General features: G+C 33.5%; 1 long non-coding RNA gene across 2 annotated transcripts; it reads left to right on the plus strand.

Moving 5' to 3' along the window:
* Positions 1 to 693: 693 nt before the first annotated feature.
* Positions 694 to 8,987, plus strand: LOC118438788. 2 transcript variants are annotated; one of them, XR_004837062.1, is made up of 7 exons: positions 694 to 800; positions 871 to 951; positions 2,126 to 2,188; positions 3,036 to 3,157; positions 3,623 to 3,747; positions 3,824 to 3,925; positions 8,646 to 8,987. It is a non-coding gene; the product is annotated as an uncharacterized LOC118438788 (long non-coding RNA). The 2 variants fall into 2 exon arrangements; XR_004837063.1 differs by lacking the exon at positions 8,646 to 8,987 and adding an exon at positions 7,220 to 7,371.
* The last annotated feature ends 1,157 nt before the right edge of the window (positions 8,988 to 10,144 follow it).

Below are 10,144 nucleotides of genomic sequence, written 5' to 3' on the forward strand. Positions count from 1 at the left end.
AATCGTGCATTTTTTAAAATTTTGATCGCTCACAACTTATTTAAATCGTAACATTCAACCAAGTACGAAACTAAACGTTAGTTCCGTTGACTTGGACGACAAAATTTACGTGGTTGCATTAAAATCTGAGCTTAGCCGCTGACACCTTCGCATTGTTAGCTCATTGCAGAATTAAGACGACGTTATTTATAATCAAAGTCTGGACTTGAGACACTAACATATCTTTTCTGAATTCTTACAACCTGAATTATTTAATTCCTATTTTTGGTGGAAGTTTACCGCAACCAAATTTGGAAAACTGGCTGTTTGAAGGGGCTTGTGGCTTTTTTAATTTTTTCACAATTTTTGTATAATTTTTGCATTTAGCTACAGACAGATCATCATGGACAAATAAGTAATTACAAATAACACAGACCACGAATCCACACTGTTTGCCAAAATTTAGTGGAACATGCATGGAAGTCGTGGGGCAGTTTATCCCATTACATGACATGCATTCCAATATTTTTCATCTCTCATAATATTATTTTTGTACACACGCCAGGTTTTAAGGAGACATGGAGATTTTGTATCAAGCAACGAATTTTGTCAAGGAATATTTAGAAGTCAGAGCCAACCAGGAAAGGGGATGGCGATAAGTTGAGACAAATAGTTTGCCCAGTATGGTCCCCATCTTATATTTAGTCGATCTCCGTCCCTCATTGGGAACGGAAGTGCTCGATGCAAGATTACATATAAAATTCACTAGCAAGCAATATCCCGTATCTCCCGACTTAATTAATAATTCTGACAGAATCCTGGTAAGTTATTGAAATCATCTCAATGTGCAATTTTGAAGCAGCAAAGAAATAAGGGATAATATTTTTACAGTTACTCAAAAGATGCTGAAGTGGTTTGCCACATGTACAGGGAATAATAGTGAAATTCGGTGAACAAAATATGGATATCAAGGTAAGAAATTTGTTTGGCCAATTGGTAATTATGTATTTGTCATAATTAAATATTTTTATTGTATCGTGAAAATAATCCATAAATATTTTCAAGTATTACGTATGAATGGGGGCGGGATAAGAAATTTAGAGATAATAGCGGAATCGCAAATTATATTAAGTAATTGGGGTAATTTTGCATTTAAATGGCTTAATTACTCCAACCATTACATTTTCTTTGCTAAGCTGAAAAATTGTTTTACCAATTTACGAATCCTTTAAATTTACGAAATTGTTAAATTTTTCAAGTTGAATATCGCATACTGCAACCCTACCCAACTGATTACAGTAATACATCCGTTTGGTCTTTTAAGCGTATCCACCAATTCCTAATTATTTAAAAATTAAGGTTCTCAAGATTTACCTTTGTAAGTATGTACCAAATTGCTCTGCGATTTCTACAGTGTTACAACTAAAATCTCCCAGTATTCAAATATTTCTTTAAATAGCAAACAAACTTTTCTTTCTTTAATTGTTCCATGTTTTATAATTTTTCGTGTCAATCAATTATATTGTCGTATTGACAAATTGCAATTTTTCCACAATGTCTTTTCTGAAATCCATTTGCATATTCTTTCCTTCTTAAACTGGGGGCATACATAATGCTACATTTATTTATCAGCGTTTAATATCTGCATTTTTAACTTGTGACATGCATTTCATTTCTTGAGGAAAAAGTAGTGACCCATTTTAATCTTGAAAGATAAGGCCCACACATATCGCATTAGTCATCATGTATTCCAGTGGAGAATTTATTGTTCAAGTAACGGTCGGTGTCATAAATCCAGAGTGAGGATGTGAAGGCCACCGTAATTTAGGATACGATACATTCACTTTTACGACTGTGTTTTTGTCCTCTTACTTAATAGTGAGTCACGCATGAAAACACGACCCTTTCTATTTAAAAGGAAAACGTTTGGTCATTCCTTCTCGAATTCAAGTACAATACTATTAAAATCTTTGTACATAAATGAGTGCTGTGCTGGTGTATGTACATATTTTCCTTGCAACAGTTTGAACCTCACATATTTAAATTGAAATTGATATGATTCCAATCTGTAATGATGAAAGATTTGCAAATCTATGGAAAAATGTGTAAGATTTAGTTTTGATAAAATTCTTCTCTCGATTTCCAGATGAAAATTTATTCCAACTTGACGACATCGTTTCTGGAACCTAGGCCATTATCTGGATATAACGTAAGACAAAAATTGAAATGTATAAAGCAATCATAAATTTTGGGCTGCCGTCTTATCTCAGAGATTATATTTTATTATCAGAAGCTCATATCTTGAGTAAAGTAACCTCAAATCTCACTCTGTGCATACATTAAGAAAATTTAATGGGTTCAATTTCTTATCAGTATTGAGCCAGAATGATGTACGACTTCTCTGTATCGTCATTTTCTGAGAAGTATTTTGCCCTATTTATTATGCTGGCTGGCCGGAAATCTGTCACGGTCAACTTCTGGAGTAGAAAGCTGCAAAAGTGGTTATTTCATGAAAACAAAGATAACTATACATAATCTCTACACTTGAAATTCAATACGAATGCCTGTACGTTTTGAAATGTGAGTTGTCGTCATCCCAGATTGGTATATGCCTAGGTTTATTACTTCGTGCTAAAAGCATATGTAGAAGGGCAAGTTATTGACTGTGATTAGTTAGTGGGTTGTCTAATGCGTCAAACTTTTTCAGGATAAGAACTATTATTCTGTATGAAAGGATCGAAAATTGTGTCAGGTTTCATTTCCAAGGAGCAAGGTCGTTAAATAAAATGGTCCTGGTCAAATTTCAAGTTTCAAGTATGGGTGGTAGGATACCAATTTTATGCTAAAAGTAAAAATGACCGCCTCCTTAATGAAAAAGTCATGGGTATGAATTTTTGGGACGATTTTAGAATTATATAAATTATGTACTGAGTTGAGATGCAAATTATAATTATAATTATGTTTCCATTTAAATTTTAATATTTTGCAGATTTTGTTCTCATGGGGAAGTAAATTCTAACGAATGCTTGAACAAACGAATATCTTTGTAATTTTAGAATCTTCTGGGGTCCGAAATCACGGCCCGTCGGCCCGTTGATAGTTCATGCCTTCATCCACCCTTATCGGCATCCTGGAAACTGGAACACATGATCGGAAATTCTGACCTGTTGGATGAAATGTGAGTGAAAAAAATGTATAACTTTAACTAAAATAAATTATTTACAGATAAAATTAAGATAAGAAATCAGATGAAATTTAACCAGGAAATTATTTTGATCTAAAACTTTCAGTATTTTCTTATAAATTTAGTTCAAAGTTAAAATTTATTTAATAAAATTAATTATGTATGTAGGTAAACATGATATTATCACTGGTTTCATAGTGTATACTGATTTTTCAATTCAATAATTTCTATACACATCCTCATTTTGTTACGACATAAATTGTGATATTTAGAATCTAATTAATTCATTATCTTAAATCTTGCGACGGCACGACAGGTCATGAGCCCGAGTTTTATATCTCGCTAATTTCTGAATTTATTTATACCAATATTTATTTAAAAGTCCTCTACATACAAAGTATAAAGTTTTATAAAAATTAGCAAGTCGTAATTAATCAAGATTATAATCAATTTCTACAGGATGAGAATGGACTACATTTTCCATTTGCAATAATATCATATCTCTCAGGACAACTTGAAATTAAGTTTTGTTTAAATACATCCTCAATTCAACTAAAATTAAAAAGTGCTTCAGATAAACAGAGGTAAGATTTATCAGGAGTATTCTTAAATTTAAAAAAATAAATGTAATTTATGACCGAAATAATTCCAAATTTTCAGCAAACCCGAGCAACACTGTGAACAATAATACATCCTCTCCTTCTCATCCACCCATCCTACAAGGAGATGTGTCAACGGAAAACTCATCCCCGAAAAATCCAGGTCAACAACAAAATATTTATAATCTAGTTGATTTATTTAGAAATTAAGTAATTGGGAAAATTTACAAGTCTAATAAGTTTATGGTTACCTGTCATTTGGAAAGATTTTAAGAATTTCTTGTCCATCAAAGGCAGGACAAACTTAAACACTTTGAGCAATTTCAGAGAGCTTAATCTTATGAAGTTTCTTATAATCTCAAATTCGGTCTTGAAAAGTAGCATTGAATACTCATGATTTCAATAATAAGATCAATATTTAAGATAGTTTTGATTATATAAAGTTTGGTTAATCTTTTGATTAACCAAAAACCAAACGGAGTTAACCAAACGGAGTTATTTGTATGGTTCATTTGATAGCGATGGAAACTTTTTCAAACAATTTAGATTTCTTATGAAAATATGGGAGGAATAATAGCTTAAATATTACTCATATGAGCAAATGAAGAATTGTTTGTTTAAATGATTTTGAAAGTTAACCTGGCTCATTGACAATGATTAGTTTTGCCGATCTTGCACTTAGGTTGTTCAACTTCAGTTATATATTGGTTGCGGAAACTACTGTGCATTCAAATTTAGCCAAATAATTTAATGCACAATGTGGATTCCACATACAAAATTCACCTATTTAGTTTTGGTTGGAGTTTAAATTGGATGGACTGCATTAAATGTCCTACATAGGTTAAAAATTTCAATTGAGAATTGTAATAATTAAATTTGACATTTCGAGTGCTATTGATAATTGTAAGAGATCCAGGTTGCGGATATATTTACAGCACCGTTTTATTTTATCTGCCAATTCCATTCTATTTTAATAGAAAATCTTACTTCACTTATAAATAGTATAATTTTGTTTACGTTTTCTATTTTTTACTTTAGCTTTTCTAAAACAAAGTATGCAAAATCAACTTGTACAGTAGACATAAAATTCCTAAGATATTAAAATCCATAATTAGCAATGTACATTTAATTATGTACTTGCTTCGTAAGTATGTCCATAATTTTTAAGCTACAATTGACGCAAATGAATCGTGAGAGTTTTGTGTAAGTAATTCAATTCCTATTACTTATATGCAAATATGATTTAAATTTTCTTCAGTAATTTCAAAAGAGTATAGTTTTACAATATTTTTATGGCTTGCTTACGTGATTGCATACAAGGAATGTAATCGAGAGATTTTTTTAAGTCAGTGCTTTATACTAAGCTCATTACCGGTTGTTTGTCTTACCATAATTTCAATCTCTATTTGACTTTAGTAAACTGAATTGATACGTCAACCTAACGCAGCCTAGCATAAGATTAAACTACTTATATAAATATGAATTTCTTAAATCTGATGCCTACATACATGGTAAGATGAGGCATCTTGCTTGAAATTTGTTGATTGAGCGATGCCGAGTCGGATAACTCATGATTAAGTGATTTTCATCTATAATTCTACTATTCGGCCTGGACGACATATTATTAATTTGATATCGCATGCATTTTTGATAAGGTCAGAGACATCATTCAATTCCATGTTCCACTTTTCTGTGAATAGTTAGTGTCATCGTTTCTAGTGCCTCCAATAAGACGTAGCTTCGAATTCGCATCTACCATTACGTGTGTGATGATAAATTGATAAAATTAAAATTAACGTGCTACTGGGTTTATCGGTCGATTACAAAATTATAATGTGATTGCCCAACACACCGTTTGCACCTTGTCGCTGAACTTCTGTGTTTCATCTGTCACCAAATTCTACTGTATTTGTACACAAAAGTTTGAAAATACGGCTACAAGGTATGGAGCGGTGTTTATTTTCCGATTAACTGATTTGATACACACAAATGACGTATCTACAGAAATGTGACCTTCTTTTACAAAATCTGCTATCTCTAGTACTGCAACTTCAGATCATACAGATCATGCATGATTATTTTTGAGGAATGATATCTACGAAACAAGGTAACGTTGTCGTTCATCTGTTCTTGTCTTTGAGGTTGTCTATCTTCAATTCCAGATTGATCTTACTGCTTCAAATTACGATGCCCACCTCTCCCAAATCCTTTATACGTTTACTAAAACGTTTAGACTAGAACGTCTAAACTTTTTAGTAAGATGGTAGGGCTTATAAGGATACATCTTATGAGTTTTAAGATAGTCAAAAACGTAGATGCAAAAATGGTAATTTTAATATAAAAAAATACGCCGAATGCACGGTATTAAGGGAATGATATACCATTTGTTTACGATATTATATACAGGGTTAGTACTTATGATTTACTCAAGCTTATCTAAATTTTGTCTGTAGTATTTTCGGTTGGTGAATTTTATTGAACGACTCAATGTGTTGCCAATTAGCTATGCTAACCAGGCCAAGTCGTTTTTTCCACTCGGTCACTCTTTTCTAATATTTTCAGGGGTTAGTTTCTCCCACTCGGTCTTCAGAATAGTCCAAACTCCTTTTTTTGGTCGCCCTCCGAAGAAATAATGCTTGTTTTAACGCACCAAATCCATAAAAATCAATCGGACTGATATCAGCGGACTTGCCTAGAATGTCTTCATTGAGAATAATTGTAATTGCTAATATTTGTTTTAAATTGGCTGCATAAGCCATGGTCTTCCGGGACGTATGCGAGGAAGCATTTTCAGGACGAAATACAACTTTGTCAATATCGTGCACATCCAATTTTGCAACTATAATTTCCAACAATGTTGGAAAATCTTCTCAATATAGTAGTCAAGTGAATCCTTACTTTTCGGGGGACTCGGATAAGTGGAAGGGTTCCTCTTTCGCACATTCCTCCAACAACCATTAACTTTGACTAAAAACTTTCGCGACGTTGCATGACCCAGTTTGATGGAATACTTTTACCTCTTTTTCGGTAGCAAATCTGTCTTATTCCGTTATAGTTGGCTAGATAGAACCAGTTTTCGTCAAAAGTGACAAGAAATTCACACCTTTTACCGGAAACATATTTTTCGTAGAGCTTGCGCGGCGTGATCTTCGTATTTTTGACATGGCTCGACTTTAGTACATGCACCTTTGATTTTATTCGGAAAATTTTGTCCAAATCGGTGTGAATTATTCAGCCTATGGTTCTTTGGTGTACTTTCAAAGATTCTGCCCAGAAATTTTGGGAGTGTGAGTTTTCTTTGCTCGCCATTGCTTCAACTTTCCTAATCACTGCTTTTATCTTGCCCGGCGTCGTCGAAGAAATAGTGGCGCAGATTCGCCGGTTGATATTTCATGTTGAATTTTTCGACGGCTTTTTATCACATGGGATATACTCTTCTGACTAATTTCATTTCCAGGAGTTTTCAGCTTGGAAACAATGCCCCACTGAGGAGGAAAGCTTCCGGACCTGCCAACAACAGATCTTGACGCCCTTGACATATGTTGAAGCTCTAGGTGAGTGTAGCATAACCTTAAAACGGTTTGATGCCATAGCCCCATTTGCGCCCGCCACACCCCCTCAAAGATGTGAAAAACACGAAAAAAGCCCTGTTTTCACATGTTTAAAGTGTTGCCAAAAATCCAAATTTGCTCGGATTTTCATAATTTTTACATATTTCTGATCCCAGATAGTTGCTTTATCATATCCGATATCAAACTCAACTTTTTTGAAAATTTCAATATTTTTGAAAGTTTTCTGAGCAAGGGGGTCGGTCGGAAAAATTGAAATTTTCAAAAACGTTGAGTTTGATATCGGATTAAAAAAAATAGAAATCGGAGTTTCATAGGACAATGTTGGTGAGTAAATTGACACTAATTTGGATTCCCTAGCGCTGAAATATCGGAAGATATAGGCTCCTGAACTTGAGTAAATCATAAGTACTAACCCTTCTGTAGTACTGCTTCCTATATAATGTGCATTTGATAATATTATTTAGGTTCTCAGATGCGTGGTAATTGCATTGATGGTTACCTTTAAAATGATAAATTAATGAAATAAGAAGCATTTATCCCTTACATATCCCTTACATTTATCCCATGTGTCGTTGAAACGTCCACCGTTCACCTGTGTAACCTCATCACCAAAAAAGTTACACTGACAATCACGTAATTTTTATAGTTGTTTAGATTGCATACACAAATTCCGCATCACAATGGTAGGAATCTCCGTTGTTTTCGTTGTCTTTCAGAAAGTCAAATATTTCTGGACAGAAGCCATCCAAGTAAGGTTAAATGTGGCGAACTAGTTTCTAAGGAATGACATCGGCGAAATGAAGGTAACGTCGTCATTCATTTGGTTGTGTCTCTGACGTTGTATAAATAATAATCGAAATAATTACCGATTTCGTTGTAATTTTCGATAATTGACATCGCTTCTGCATCGGATGGGTAGATAGTTTTCGTATTTATCCTGACATCAGGATAATGCAGAATTATGTTGGCCAGGATAAACTATCCTAAAAACAAACATAAATGTATGTATGGTTCAAGTAAATTATTTAATACATCAATGAAATTATGTGTTTAATTCGGTTAATTATCTCACTATCATGAACAGAAATATTGTCAACCTAATAGTCTTGATTCTGGAAAGGATATTTTTCCATTTTTTGCTGTTCTACTGCATCAAAATTAAGAAAATATTTTTAGTATACAAAAAAAATATTGGTTAGATACAATAGAATATTTTCCTAAGTATGAAATATCTGCCATCGTTATCTTCTGTTTTCGATCTGTATTTGCTTCTTATCGTATATAATTTACACAAGAATTTCTACTTTCTAGGGCTTGGGGATGAGAAATTCTTTGCTGCTAAATATCTTCCAATTGCTCATCTAATCTTATCTGGAATTGGTGGTGCATTAATACTTATGTGTCTTCTTCTTGAAATAGGGTATAATATTGAAGAGATCTCATATTCCCCATATTTATTGAATGTAGCGCTGTAATGTGATCTCGTCATATTATTGGTTGTGGAGATTTTGTCGGTTAGTTGAGTTTGAGAAGAGAGAGAAGAAAGTTGTTGTTAAAAAGTATGTGAAAAAGGGAGAACAAATTATTAATTGTTTCTTCAATTTTATGTAAATTAAAAGTGCCTCGTGCAATAAATAGAAGTAAAACCCAGTATTGCAGTCTATAGTGGGGGTTTATTTGCTATCTTAGTTGTCACGAGTATTTAGTGTCACAATAATTCACCAAGTACCAACGGTCATCTCTAGCTCTCACAGGAGAAACGCTCGCGACGGGTAGTTGCAAGGACCGCTCTCAACAAATATTCTGGGATTCATAGATTTTTGAGATTCTCTGGGTATCTGTGCTTAATGTCTCAGATGAATGGTAATAGCATTGATGATGACCTTTAAATGATAAGTTAAGTGAATAAAATACCCTTACCCGCTATGGTAGTCCAAATTTAAATTAGTTTTCAAAATCTGAAAAGGTAACTCATAGAACATTTACTATATTTTAAATAAATCTATATTCAAAAATGCCGCCATCACACCAAGTTGAAGTAGAGGTAAAAGTGAAGGACTTCTCCAGCCGAGGTCTCTCGGAAAAATCCATAGAAATAAAAGCTTAAAATACGTGGATATGGTATGTATTAGTTTGGGATTAGTTCACAAAATACATAGTTTATTGTGAAGGTGTTAGAAGACAAGCCAAAAATTGGGGAAAATTTGGGATGTCCTTGGGTACTCTAGTAATATATGAAAACAGCAATACGATAACGGGGATTTACAAAGTTAATTATTACGATATAACAATTTGCCGAATCGCATGTAAATGCCTTGCAACATGATACATTGAGTTATTTCTTCAGTTACCTCTGTCGTTTGGAATATTGCCACATGGTATGGGGCGGTATTTATGGTAACCTTCACTGAGTTTATATACACAGGTGACGTATGATAGGCAGCCTATCATCGGCCACACATCCACAGAAAAATCGTATGTGTTCACTTACAAAAGCTGCTGCGAAAATCCTGTAATTCCAGATAGTGTTCTTCCATAATTTTGTTATTGAATCTGAAGGAGGAAAACACTACCGCCAGTTTAAGTTTTCCGCAAAAAGAGGTCCTTATTCTTTAGTTAAAAGTTAATACTGATGGTTGTGGACCCCTACATATAATCACAATTGATAAATTATTTGGATTATATATTTCTTGATATACTAGTCTGATCAATATGAATTTCCCTCCAGCATAAAGAGGAACTGACCTGTTGTCATTTCCTTCATTATCCACTAGAAGCTCATATGTAGATAAGTAATCCGACTCGGACTA

Source organism: Folsomia candida, unplaced genomic scaffold (genome assembly GCF_002217175.1).
Source record: "Folsomia candida strain VU population unplaced genomic scaffold, ASM221717v1 Fcan01_Sc026, whole genome shotgun sequence".
In the NCBI taxonomy this organism is placed as follows: Eukaryota; Metazoa; Arthropoda; class Collembola; order Entomobryomorpha; family Isotomidae; genus Folsomia; species Folsomia candida.